The sequence below is a fragment of the Acartia tonsa genome, chromosome 11 (genome assembly GCF_053477335.1).
Source record: "Acartia tonsa isolate MP-2025a chromosome 11, ASM5347733v1, whole genome shotgun sequence".
NCBI classification, from domain to species: Eukaryota; Metazoa; Arthropoda; class Copepoda; order Calanoida; family Acartiidae; genus Acartia; species Acartia tonsa.
Window position 1 is genome coordinate 5,023,170 of NC_137270.1, and position 14,308 is coordinate 5,037,477.

The window sequence follows — 14,308 nt, forward strand, 5'->3', positions numbered from 1 at the left end:
ATGTAGGAATGAATGTAGAATTATTCGATAATTTAGCTTGCTATTTCCTATGTTATTTTTTGGTTGTGTCGTTCATCAGGTAGAAGGGGAGGGGATTGATGGGGGGTGTCGTTATTTTAGCCAACCCGAACATGACTTTATCATAGTACATGAAAATCTGGTACAACATCCAAGTAATAAGTTGTTGACAAAATAGTTTTTTTTCTACATGTGCCATTCCCTCTCCCTGATATTTTTTATAAAGTCACCTTCAGTCTTGAATACAAACAAATACCTTTTTATAGAAATTATAACACAGATATAAAAGTAACAGGATGTTTGTGTGTCTGTACCATAAGATCTCGCTGACTGCTGCACCGATTTGGTTCTCCTTTACAGTGAAGCTTCTTATATGTGTAGGGAAGGTTATATATATTTTGGAAGAGGTTGCCTAACTCAATCAAAATCTTTCTTTAAGAAAAAATCCCCTGCTTTTAAAAAAAAATTACTTCTTTTTAAAACTTTTATGATTATGAAAGTTGTGGGTCGACTTAATAATTCATAATTATGAATAGTTAGGACTTATAGAAAAAGGTTGAGAAATCAAATAATAAATAAAATAATAAATAAAATGCTCTGTAGTAACTATGCTTTTTTTATTTCATAAACTATACAAAGATATATTTATCTAGTTTTGGGGAAAATTTAAACTTATGGCTTTTCATTATTTTTTTTATTAAAATTAAGAATCATATCATTCTTCTATTTTTACTTCAATTTGGTAATATTACTATTATTATTGTTATTAAATAAGTACTTATTACCAAATAATGAATGATTTGTATAAAATTGGAATTATCCAGTAATCTATAATACAAAGTAGAACGATGTCTGTCCGTCTGTCTGTCCGTCTGTCCGTCTGTCCGTCTGAAGCTTAAGATCTCGGTAACCACTGAACCGAATGGGCTCTACTCTTCAGGGTATATACCTATTGGTCCTGCGGTGGTTTTAAGCTATTTTCTTGGGGGGTGGGACACCCCCAACCCCCCCAAAAATGAAAATTTACCCCCCCCCAAAAAATACTCCTGGTGCTGCTGGTGCAGCTGGTGGTGCTGGTGCAGGTGGTGCAGCTGGTGCTGCTGGTGCTGGTGCAGAAAATTATTTTTTTTCTTGGGGCAAAGCCCCTAGAGGCTAGGGGCGAAGCCGCTAGTAAGCAATAAAATATTAACCAAGAACTTATGGGATGAAAGAATGGATATTATGACAGGGGAAAAAATGGTCGTCATTTTAGCTTGCTAACATGGAACTCATATATTGGCCAGTTCGTTTATCCAGAAGAAGGGGGATGGGTTAAAAGTGGAAAGGGAGAATCGTTATTATAGCCCGCTGCATGTTTCACTTTTTTAGAGAACATTAAAATCTGGTTTAAGATCAACGTAATATTATATAATTCACACAAAGAAGGGCAATTCAAATAAAATATGACTGTTTCATTTTCCTTTGGGGTAAAGCAACTTGATTTATTTTTTTCACAAAATTTTGATCAAAATAGTTTTTCCTTGAATGAATTATCCCTGAGTAGTCACGGTATTATGATTTCTCTTATATAATAACTTGAACATTTCGGATGAATCACCCTAATTGAATAGTGAACCACACATAACCTCCTTTTGTTGTTCTTGGCTTAAACAAGGACGAGGGTAGAGATGGCATGAGAAAAGGGAAGGGTATATATAGAACAGAGAGAACCGACCAGAGAGCAGCATTACCACTAATGGAAGGACATATCTTAACTTTACTAGAAACCACAAACAAAGATGACATATCTATGAGAGGCTAAGCCACCAAAAAATCAACTTATCAAGCATGTACTACTGGAGCAAGCAAATTATAGTGTTTATATATATATTTTATTACATGACCAACAGACCAACTAACCAACCAACCAATTCAAATGTACATTGCCATGTGAAATCTTCACAAAAGAATTTGAATGGGAGCCAATAAAATAAAGTTTCTCCCTAGTTTCCGATGACTGGCAGACAGACAAAAGAAAATTTCATATTATAGAATAACTACAAAAAGGTTTTTTTGGGGGGGGGGGGGGGGGGGGGCTAGGAATGCTCCAGTAGAAATTTGATTTTTATTCCTTAAATTATACTTTTTGTAGAAATATTTTTAAATGCACTACAGATTTAGATTTATCTAGATTTTATTTCTCTTTATAAAAATTTGTTGCACAGCTACTCTATAATATATTATAATGTTAATAAGAACAAGTAGGTATTGGTTTAGTAAAAGGTATAAATATCTATTCGATGAAAAAGAGCTGCTTTCATTGTCAATTTTGATTAAACTTAAAAAGATTGGATAAGCTTTAAATTATTGTTGTTGAGACATTAAAGTAAAAAAATAGAGGGGGAAGGGGTTAAATAACTATATGTTTCCACCCAGCAGACCCTGTGCCTACTTTTAATTGTGTCTTTGAATATCAGTCAAAAGCATTGCAAATAATACCACAGCCAAGTCGCTAAAAAAGAGGGGAAAGCAATTTGCTAGCAGACAAAAAAGATCTCCAACACTCTATCTAGATAGTTATCTGGAATATTTATACATTTATACTCAGAACAAAAGAAGTGAAAACAAGTGTTTACAAAAAAAAGTTGCTAAAAAAATGATTGTAAGCGTAAATATGATAGTTATAAACAAAACAATAATAAAGTAAAAAAGTAAATGAAACTTTCTAGAAACAAAAACAATTAGGTTTATTTTCTGCCAACGACGTTTTTAACCGAAATAAGGACAATTATGTTCAAAGGCAATGATACCATTAGAATATTGTATATAAGTAAAATAAAGTTATGATGAAAGATATACAACAGTAAAAGGGGTTAGACAATGGACGAAAAATTTATCAACTTTCTGCATTTTTGTTTAATACAGCCTTTTGTAGCTAGTCAACAAGAGGAAGGGGAAAGGGGTGAAGATAATTAATTTTATTCACTCTATTACAATAAGTTGCTTTGCACTTAGCCTCCAGGGGAAGGCAGAGGACGTCAAGAAAATAGCTTTAGACAAAACAAACTCTACTAAGTTACTACTTTTTATGATACACAAATATCCTTTATCTGTCAAAGGTCTCTCTTATGTCAAAAGTCAAACTGTACAAAACAAACAGTATTACATTAATAGGGCATTAGACCATAAAAAATCTTCCTCCATAGTTCCAATGTTTAAAATTATAGCTTTTGTACCTAGCAAACATTTGGAGGGAAAGTGGATGTAGATTAATTTCCTTGATTATTCCACTAGTTTTTTTTCTTGATATCTGTCAAATGCCTTTGTTATGTCAAAATAACAACAACACTTCAGAGCTTTCCTAAATTCCTTAAAAACCATGGAATAACAATAAGATTATGGCTAAAACAGCATCTTATTGTTTAGTTACAAACTGTTATTTAACTAAAATTCCCCTATTAATAAGTGAAAAACATTTGTAACAAGTTGGCTTTACAATAGAGCAAAATAGAAGGAATATTAATGTAATAGTAATCAATATATAACTACTTGGATTTTTCATGATACTCACTACTGGCTAAAATAACGATAGCTCCCTGGGAATTTTTCCCGATTCCCTCCCCTCTTATTACATGGACGAACTTACCAATAATGAGGCTAATATTAGCAACCTAAAATGACGACAATTTTTCTCCTGTTAATATATCCAACCATTGATACTATATCCAATGTAATAGTTTATGTCGACTGCAAGACGATAAATATAAATGCACATTTTTGCCAAGGTGTAGGGTTGGGCCGGATACTTTTTTGGCCGGATACCGGATATCCTGCTGATTTCTAATGCCGGATATCCGGTTCCGGCATGGATATCCTGTTCCGGCCGGATATCTGGCAAACGTTCGATATCCGGCGATTTACCAGATATCCGGTCGGATAACCGGATATCCGGCGTCAAAAATCAGCCTGATATCATGAAACCGGATAGTTTTAATATCCGGCCGGATATTGAAAATGGCCGGATATCCGGCCGGATAACCGGCCAGACCGGATATCCGGCCCAACCCTACCAAGGTGTTATTCTGATGCAATGGAAGCTATGCAGAATTGAATATAAGTGGTCACGGCTGACACATTATCCAGGAAGGGAGGGGACATTGGGCTGTTTATTATATTAGTCCCAAAAGTGTTAAAATAGCGTTTTCTTATTCGTTGGCTTTAAAGGTTTGAAGACTTTAAATGATTGGTTGGTTCATTAAGTTGATTGTCCAAACGTTTTAAACACTTGTAATTTTGTGTATCATCATTTTGGTTGTACATCAATGTATCGGTCATTAGATCCCTGCAATTACAAAACTGGTTTTGACCAGTCTAGACTATATTTGTCTGTTATTATCTGGCCATTGAATTGGTTAGATATTTTTCCCGCATGTAATTGTGCAGTGTTACATCATTTCCACATAAAGACTTGTTTATTCTTAATATTGTCAAAAAATGTCAGTACCACATATTACAGGGAACTTAATGGATAAGAAATTAAACGCTAAAATGATCATAATTATTGGTTCAAAAGTTTCAGCACTATTAGTTGGGACAACGAATCAAAATGAGAAAACGAATAGGATAAAACTTTGAGTGCCGGTATATTTTACAGTCCAAAGTACCCTCCCTCCCGGGTCTTTTAGCTTCTATAAAAACAAGGATGACAACATCCATAAAAGCGAAGCACTGAAACGGTAGGACAAACGAACATAAACACTTGTATAGTGTCAGAACTCAATAATCATAATATAAATGTATAAGGGTCAAAGCAAAATTTTAAGTAAATTTGTTGAAAATAACAGGATAATGATTATGGACATACTTACATTTTTAGGACTTTATTTAGAGTTGTTTCGCTTATTACATTATACTTTGTTGTCCCAGGAATCAATATACCAAAAATCAGATCAATCAGATGATTAGTTTACATAAAAATTTGTTGTTAAAAAAGTAAAAAAAATCAACATGTTTAAAATGGACGTACGGACATATTGGTAAAGATTATAGAGATGCTACGCTTTCTAAATCGTACCTAACTACTGTAGGAATCACCATGCAAAATTTAAAATCGATAGGACAATTCTAACATGACTAAATTAATTTAAAAAGCTATTCGTTACGGACGGACGTACAGACGGACGGACGTACGGACGGACCGACCCTAATTATAGAAAAGCTTCGCTTTTAAAAAGAACTTTAGTGGAAGTGCGAGCACACTGGTTGTGGTGCGCGCATTTCAAAACCAGATATTTCTGGTTTATACATTTTACATTGCATTCTAAATCTTATACAATCTCAAATGTAATTTTAGCCAAGTAAACTCTATCGTATATTTACTGCACATGGATATAGAATTTAAGTGTATTTTAGGACAGGGAAATTTTTTTTTTGTCAATTTAGGTAGCTAACTTATGGAACTCATTTATTGTTGGTTTTTAGCCAGCTGCAAGATTCACACTATTAGAGACCATGAAATTCTAGTGTAACATCCAAGTGATAACATATCCATTTTACTTCATGGAGTCTATTAAATACATCTAAAGTGTGTTAAAAAACCATGGGAGGTAAAATGGGTTCAGTAGTTTTAGAAATATTGTTGGACACATGGGCACAAACATAGATTGATTTCTAAATTTGCTATTATCGTTGTCTAATATTGGTTGTTTTAAAGGCACATTAATTTCTCTGAGTCTGCTGTAACGTGACGTGACGAGCTCTGTTTTCTGTCCTATGGTACAAATGGTGTGCGTGAAGTTGCGTAAATATACAACATTTTAATTAGCGAAAAAGAAAATGATTATAGCAAGGTAATTTTTGTCCATCCTATAATATAAAGAAGTAAGTTTTTTTTGTCTCAATCTAAAGATCTCGGAAATCGCTAAGCTTTATACAAGTCTTTGAGAAGGGGGGGGGGGTGGCTTAGGCTATTTTATAAATTTGTGATTTGGTAAGCCTGAATGAACACCTGCTAGTGGCTTAAAGGCGCTCAGATTACGCAGGGAGAGAGGGGACACTGGCGATAAATTTAATCTTTAACACTTTTTTACCCCCTTATGTTTGCAACCTATAACAGGCAGAATAATAGTAGAAAAATAACTGTCCTATCCCTTAGATCCTTGAGATTTCATGCGCAACTTTTAACTGTGATTAGGATAGAATGTCATGCATACTACATGGAATACAGGGATGGGGCAATGGAAGAGAAATTAATCTTTGGGGCTTCCAAACAAATTGCTTGTTGTGCACTGAAAACTACCACTGATTATTTTAAAGATAAATTGTAAGTAAGGTAGGGGGATTGGGGCCAGGTAGATAGTTTTTTCCTTTGACTAACCTTAACTTAACCTGTTATTTACTAAGTATATTTGCGATTACTTTTATTTAATGAAATCTTCCAATTTTTAACATGTACAAAACGGCCTGCTTAATTGCTTCAAGATCCATGTCAGATCTATATAGGAAATAAATGTCTATAAACGAGCTCAAGTTTTCCAAGGTATATATGATTAAAACTCATAGTGCTCCAATAATCCATAATAAACTCTCATTGCCCAGAACGATAAGACCCATTATTTTACTTTATTAAAAATAAATTCATTTTTTTCATTTCATGTTGCTATTTACCTTATATTGATGTATTTAATTTCTAATCATAAAAAAGAAAATTTTAATTTATAATATGATAAATTTAAGAAATCTATGTTTTAAAAGAATTCGATTGTGGCGACATTTTGTGTGTTCAAATATTAAACTAAAATTGTAATCATCATCATTAACCCTTTGGTGATGGTAATGTAAAGAAAAAAATATAATTTAAAAAAATCTTTTAAAAATCATTTAAATTATTAAATATTTACTTTCTTTTAGATAGTAATGCCGGGTGAGGAAAATAGATTTATTGAGAAATAGATATGCATATAGAAAACTAGCCAATAGGGAGATAATTATATCGAGCCAACTCTAGTATGTTAATAAACAAACAAATGAAAAATTTGATGAAGTGGTTATTAATGCTCAACTTTTTGTGAATCTTTTCCCAAATTCTAATGTGTCAAAATTACCACTTTTGTTTTGGACAAAAGCTAAATATTGAATTTTTATATTTCCCTTTTCCCTGTATAAAAACCACCACTAAAAAATCAACCTGTTGTTTTCATATTATGTTTAGCTTAGTGGATTTTTTATGAATATATTTTTATACCAGAGGATACGCCCTTAGAGGCCTCTAGGGACAATTGAGAGGTTGGGGGAAAAATAATCCCTCTATTTTGAATTTTAGTTTTTTTAAAATTAAGGGTAATTTTTTTCTAGGGTGGATTTCTCTTGAGAGGGTGTTAGTACCCTCCCTAAAAAAAATATAAACCTTCCCTGGACCTTTGCGAAGGTACATTGTAAAAAATAACTATAACGTTTAATTCAGCGTTTGGCTAAATCCTTTGGTACGTTAAATGTTCCACAGTTTTTAAGCCTTCGAATAAGATAACGTGGATAAAAGACTTTGACTACCAGAGTAATTTACAGTTTATGTCTCCTCTCTCTTGATTTTGAATTAGATTTCATTAGAATATAAATTACAACAAACGTTTTGAAATGAAAATTGCGTTCTATGTTCATAGCAGCGTTAAAGAATCTGATAACAATCTGTAAGGACAATCGATATATTATTACTTGGATGTTGCACCAGATTTTCATGTACTCTAATAAAGTTATACTCGCAGTTGGCTAATATAACAATACCCCTTAACCATCCAATAATCTTAATCCACATGAAAGATAAATTATTTATCATCATTGGGGATGTACATAAATTTATCATCCATTGTCTTATCCCTTAAGATCCCTAACTTCCTAACTCCCACTGAGAGAGGTATATTATATGTAATTACAATTTAAAATACCTTCTAATAAATGTTTTAACATTATTGCATAAAGAAAGTATATTTTATTATAAATCTAAAGGGTTAAGACAATAAAGGATAAATTTATGTACATCCCCAATGATGATAAACAAAATTAACCCTTATGTAGATTAAAACTAAAACTTGAAACGTTTTGTCATTTAACCTAATAAATCAATCAATCAAAATCTATGAAATGTGCCCAAATATTTTAAGCCAGCGAAAAAGAAAACGTTTTTTTTAAAAACCCTGGTTTCATTTGAAAGGTTAAAAGTATTTAAAACAGTTAAAATATCGACAAGCAACCAATAATAAATAGATATTTGAATAAAAAATAAATTGTTGTTTTATAATGAACTTACTACTATGTTCATTAAGGCTAAAACAATAGAATCTTAGCCCAGAGATAGGTTCTTAAAAGATGCCGCGTTTTTTCTCGACATTTTTTACGCTATGAATAACAAGCGCGGCATTCGCGAAATCTAAACAGAGTATACAACTTAAGAATTCAAAATTTTAAAATTATTATTTTAGCCATTTGTATAATGTCTAATATAGCTCTAAAAAGATATATCATTAAATATGCAGCAAAAATGGATTTAAGATAATTTGTTTTTCTTTTAAAAAGGCTGTACAAACAAAAGCGAAATAATTAAATAAATAGTTGTATACTCTGTTTAGATTTCGCGAATGCCGCGCTTGTTATTCATAGCGTAAAAAATGTCGAGAAAAAACGCGGCATCTTTTAAAAACCCATCTCTGGTTCATACCTCTTTACAAATAACTAGCGGCTAGAGGAATTTGGGAGAAAAGAGGAGGGTAAATCGACCATCCACTTTCAATTTTAGTGTTAAAAAAATTTGGAGGGGTATTTTTTTCCTGGGGTAATTTATCTTGAGGGTGGGGGTATACTCCCCCAAAATAGTTATAAACATTCCTTAGACCTATGAGAAACTTCACTGTAAAGGAGAACCGTATTGTTTTTTATCCTAGAGGCTAGGACGCTACCGCTAGTGACCTATACATTAAATATAGCATTTATTACCTTGTAATTTTTACACGAAAAAAAAAATATAATACAATAAAATAAATATAGAAAGTCTAGGTGAACAATCCCTTTTATTAGACCAATAGTGAAAGGACAATCCAACCACATTATTGGTTAGTGTTCCAGTTCGTCCATAATATAAGTCAGATGTAAACAAATAAATGTTTAGAAAAAAATATTTTGCTTATAGTAAAACTAGTGCTCAAAAAGTTCGCTGTAAGTTAAAGAATATAAATTCCTTTTAAGTTTGGTGGATTATTTTTTTTGATTGACCATCTAGTGTAATAAATGTATTTTAACATACATTTATAAAACTAATTACTATAATTTTATGAATTATTTACTATTAATATAACAAGTATTATAACTAAATATATGGATTATTAAATATGCAAGGATGATTATATCCATAAACATGGCAGTAATAACAATCTAATTACTGTAATTATAAGAATACAATAATAGTTATTTATCGCATCTAATCATAGACAGCTTTCCGCAGATATTAAAATAGAAATTTTGCTGAACATGTTCTAATCCAGCGGTTAATAATCTGTTGCTAAGCCATACCGGATGTATATTCAATGTAAACAAGGATAACTCTGAATACAAGTAGTGCAGCAATTAAATATAAATAAGCATATGCGAACATTGATTATGATATTCATAATTAGTCCATCAATTTAAGCTTAAACTAATAAACATTCTTGATAAAATAAAATTATGATGGAACGAACAAGGAGGGGTGGGTATAAGAAGAGGGTTAATAAGGGTGTATGTTGGGGGAATGGTTATATTAGCCAGCAGCAAGTATCACTATTAGAGTACATGAAAATCTGGTGTAACATACAAGTAATTATATATCTATTAACACGATTAATTATTATGCTCGTGTCAAACTTAGGTATAAACGTTTAATAGGAAAACAATTTCAATTAAAATTATGTTTTATGATATGTTTTAAAACAAGGATGACACCATTTACAAGTACAACTGGTATAATTTAGAATAAAAATACAATGACAAAAGTATTTTGAGGAAAGGGCTAAAAAATATTTTATTGGATAAGAATAGGGCAGTTAAATCAATCTACCACCCTTTCTGTCCTCCATTACCAACCGGCTATCCTAAGTAGGAATAGAAATGGGGGGGGGGAGCAGATTATTTTATCGTCCATTGTTCTATACCTCTAGGAGTAAAATGTTCTCAGGAATGTTTAAATGTTGTCCCCTTTCAAACGTTTTGATTTATAAACCTTCCCTTTCCTCCTAGTTTAGTAGCGAAGCTACTCTATAATTCAAAACTTCCGTCTGTCTGTCTGTAGGCTTCTATGCATGATGGATGTCTGTATTTTTGTGAAGATTCCCTATACCAATGAGCATCCAGTATATAATCTACTTAGTCCGTCTGTCTGTCGGTCATGCTTCAAAAGAATAATACATATTTTATGCAAAAAGGTTTCGTGATTTTTTAATTTTATAGTTTATGACAATGAGTACCTAACTGCTATAAAATTCACTGTTTGTATGTTTGTTTGTCATCCTTGCTTCATAATACTTGATCAAAAGTAGGCATTCAGGGAAAGGTCAATAGACAATTAACCAACCATTTGGCCTCAAAGTCTCAATAGAGTAAAATTCTCCCTTTAGCAGCCGGCAAAATTTAGAATATAGTAAGTAATTCAAATCTATAATACAAAGTAGCTTGATGTCTGTCTGTCCGTCCGTCCGTCTGAAGCTTAAGATCTCGGTAACCACTGAACCGATCGGATTATACTCTTCAGGGAATATAACTACTGGTCCTGTGGTGGTATTAGGCTATTTTCTTGGGAGTTGGGACACCCCCAATTCCCCAAAAAACAAAAAATCCCCCCCCCCATTTTTTTACGAATTTTGCGAATTCGTTATTTAATCGCAAAATTTTTTTCCTGCTGGGTAGGTGCGAAAATTTGCGATCCGTTCTGCTGGGTAAGTAATAGAAGTTGTAATTATACCTCTTGTGGCAAAGCCCCTAGAGGCTAGGGGCGTATCCGCTAGTTAATTATAAAGCAACATTTCCCCCTCCCCTTCCCTAATTAAGAGGTTAGCCTTTATTACTTTTTCAATCGATTAATAACATAAATATAGAAATAAAATGACTCATATATCTATTTATAAGTAATGGAACAAGGACATAGTGTTTTCATAAGTAAAGCAGCAATAACAAGTTAAAATCAAGTAGGAAATTTTTTTAATATAGGTCAAATCATGCAATCAAATTTTTAAAGTTTAAAAAAGAAAGAGATTGACAATCTATACAAATGGCAGAGTTACAAACGGACAAACGTAAATTATAGAGCAGTTATGATACTTAAAAAATATAGAATTCTGTCATTGAATACTGTTAAAACACGTATTATATAAATTGTTGAAATTAGAAATCAGCCACCAATTAAAAATACAGTTGTATAGCACATATTTAAAACGTAGTATATACATTTTGAAAGGGTTGGATATGATTAATACATTTTGATGACATTAAAAAGGATGTGTTTTAGAAGATTTTTATGGTTTAAATTGGAACATTTTAAATAAATATTAATAATTGAATAAAATATGGTAAAAAAACTAATTGAACTTGCCTGACAGATGAACTGTAAAGTGTAAAGTGTAGGTAAACCAACTCAACACAACTGAAGTTGAACTATACAGAAGAGTATATACATACACAGAGAGTGAGGCAGGGAGTGGGTGAGTGATTTAGGGAGGGAGAGAGTTAGAGAGAGAGAGAGAGAGAGAGAGAGAGAGAGAGTGAGTAGTGGGTATATATGGAAGAGATTTCTCCCACAAACGCACACATTTTCCCACAAACACCTACACACAAAAACACACATACACCCACACACAGAAACACACATACACCCACACACACCCACACTTAATTCCTCAGCACTGAGAGTTCCACACCATTGCTGAAATGTGTGTGTGTGTGGGGTTGTTGGTGTGTGTGGGTGTGCATTTGCTTGTCTGTGTGGGCCTATTTGTGCTTATGGCATAGAAGCTGTCAACCCTTCTAAGCTGAACAAACAAAAAACATAAAAAACTACCTTGTTAAAACCTTATCTATACAAAAAAAACGTAAAATCGAAAATAATACTAATGAATCAAATTGTTAATCATATAGTCTAAAAATAAATGAATAGTTTAGAACCTAAATTATTATTAGAATTTTTAAAACTATCCTTTAAAATAAAGTAGTAAGGTTTTTTTTGTTTATCTTTCGAGATTTCGCTAGGCTTTTCGATGTTAGAAAAGCTTTAAAGTGGTCCAAGGATGGTATTAGGATATTTTCTTTCCCCTACTTCCCTCGCTTGTAAATAAAAAGTTTCCTAAGCTAGGGGTTTTTAAGGCTTGACCTTTTTTTGAAATTAATAAAGTCTAGATTTTCCACTATATTTTCCGGAAAGCTTCTTATTGGTCTTGAGCTTTTTGGCCTATCTTTTTTATTAAACTGATACCCCTTTGCGCTATATATAAGAAACTAGCGTCTAAGCTCCTAGCTTCTGTGGGCTCTCTCTATACATATAGGTGGCAGAGTAATAGCCTAAAACCACCTAAAGACTAAAATCTAGAAATTAAATAGTCTTAAAGCTACTAGGATCTATGTGAAGTTTCCCTAAAAATGAGAACTCAATAAGTTAAGTAGTAATTGAATTCTTAAGCTTCAGACAAAAAACTATCAACTAGAGAAGGCCCTAGGTGGGTTTTAAGCTATGTAATGTCATTAAAGATTACAAATTCTAGAGGGCCAATACTTTTGGATTAAGATATATTTGTTTTTTTCCTTCAGCCTCAAAGGGTATAATTAAATAAGTGTAAACCAATGGTAGAGCAGCCTAGCCCTTAAAACCAACCAATCACAGAACCCGTTACAAAACAGGGAAAGGCGCTTAGTTTGATTTTTAAAAACCAACATGTTACATTTTTTGATGAAAAGTATTTATTATTGTAAATTTTGGAAAAATAATTTCAAGTTTTTAGTGATTTATATTATTTTTGTGAGATTCTGTTTAGATATTAATGTAGGGCAGAACTTGGAAACCCCCTCTCTCTCCCTAGTTCTGTGGTTTTGGTTTGGTGCGGCAAGATTCTTAGAGGCCGGTCATTGGATACGGACAGGTTTTCTTTAAAATTGTCCTCCGACCGGATTTATCAGGCATTATGGAATTATCCTGTGATTTCAACTTTTTATATTTTTCACAATGATCTCTTGACGGGTGTTTATCTATCTAATTACATATTCATGATGCCAAATATTTTACAGACAACCAACCCTTTGATTGCACGACAATAATCATTGTAATTTTCCTACATTTATGAGGTGTGAGCTTGACATAACAGCAAAAGTAGACAGTGAACTTAACGTTTTTAGTTTGGCAGCTATTTTTTTTGAAAATATGTTCGTATCCGTGGAAAGGGCGCGGTATAACCTCGCAGAATGTATATACAATACATATACTTTATTCAAAGATGAATCATACCATACATTTGTTATTTTTTTTAATCAAAAAAAAAACGTAGAAATTTTTCTAGTATTTAAGTTATAAACTAAATTAAAACAATTCTTTCTTACTTTTGAACAAAAATAATCTGATTTTTGGTAAAAGTATTAAATCAATAATGTTATTATTATAGGAATCGTTTTAGGATTGAAGGTAAAAATAGAAAAAAAATACTATAATAAGTTGGTAAAATCTAAAGAAATGTTATTCCAAAGTTCTTCTCTTTTTCTTTCTTTCTATTCTCTTTTCTTCTCTCTCTCTCTCTCTTTTCTCTTTTCTCCTCTCTCTGTTTTCCTCTCAGAGGTCGAATTTACACACATACAAGTGTGTGTAAATTTTGGTTTTCAATGTGTGAATTTGTGTGTGTGTGTGTTTATGGGTGTGTGAATACAATGAAACAAGTTTTCATCCTATTATGTAAAGTATTAATAATTTTATGTCTGAAGCTTAAGTTTTCAAACTACAATTGCAGGCAATTTTTTTTTTATATTTAAGCCTTCGGGAGGTTTTAGGCTATTTTTCTGTCCCCTTCTCAATTAACAAATCCTTAGATACTAGGAGCGCAGCCGCTAGTCCTATAATATAAAGTAGTAAGGGTTTGTGTCTGAAGCTTAAGATCTCGATAATTGCTTTTCCAATTAGGTTGTACTCTTCAGGGAATCTTTATAAAGGTCTTGCGGTGATTTTAAGCTATTTTCTGACCTCCCACGCCCTCCCATAGAGGTCAGGGGCAAAGCAACTTGTAGCTTATACAGCAACACGAAGTCAATAATGAAAATGAAC

General features: G+C 32.5%; 1 protein-coding gene across 2 annotated transcripts in view; it reads right to left on the bottom strand.

Moving 5' to 3' along the window:
• Positions 1-11,721, bottom strand: part of LOC145331464 (tubulin alpha-1 chain-like) — a 51,331-nt gene extending 39,610 nt beyond the window's left edge. The window contains exon 1 of one of the 2 annotated variants that reach the window (XM_080176141.1): positions 11,606-11,721. The gene's annotated coding sequence lies outside the window, so the exon portion shown is untranslated. The remainder of the gene's footprint in view (positions 1-11,605) is intronic. The other variant, XM_080176140.1, reaches the window with a different exon arrangement.
• Between the last annotated feature and the right edge of the window lie 2,587 nt (positions 11,722-14,308).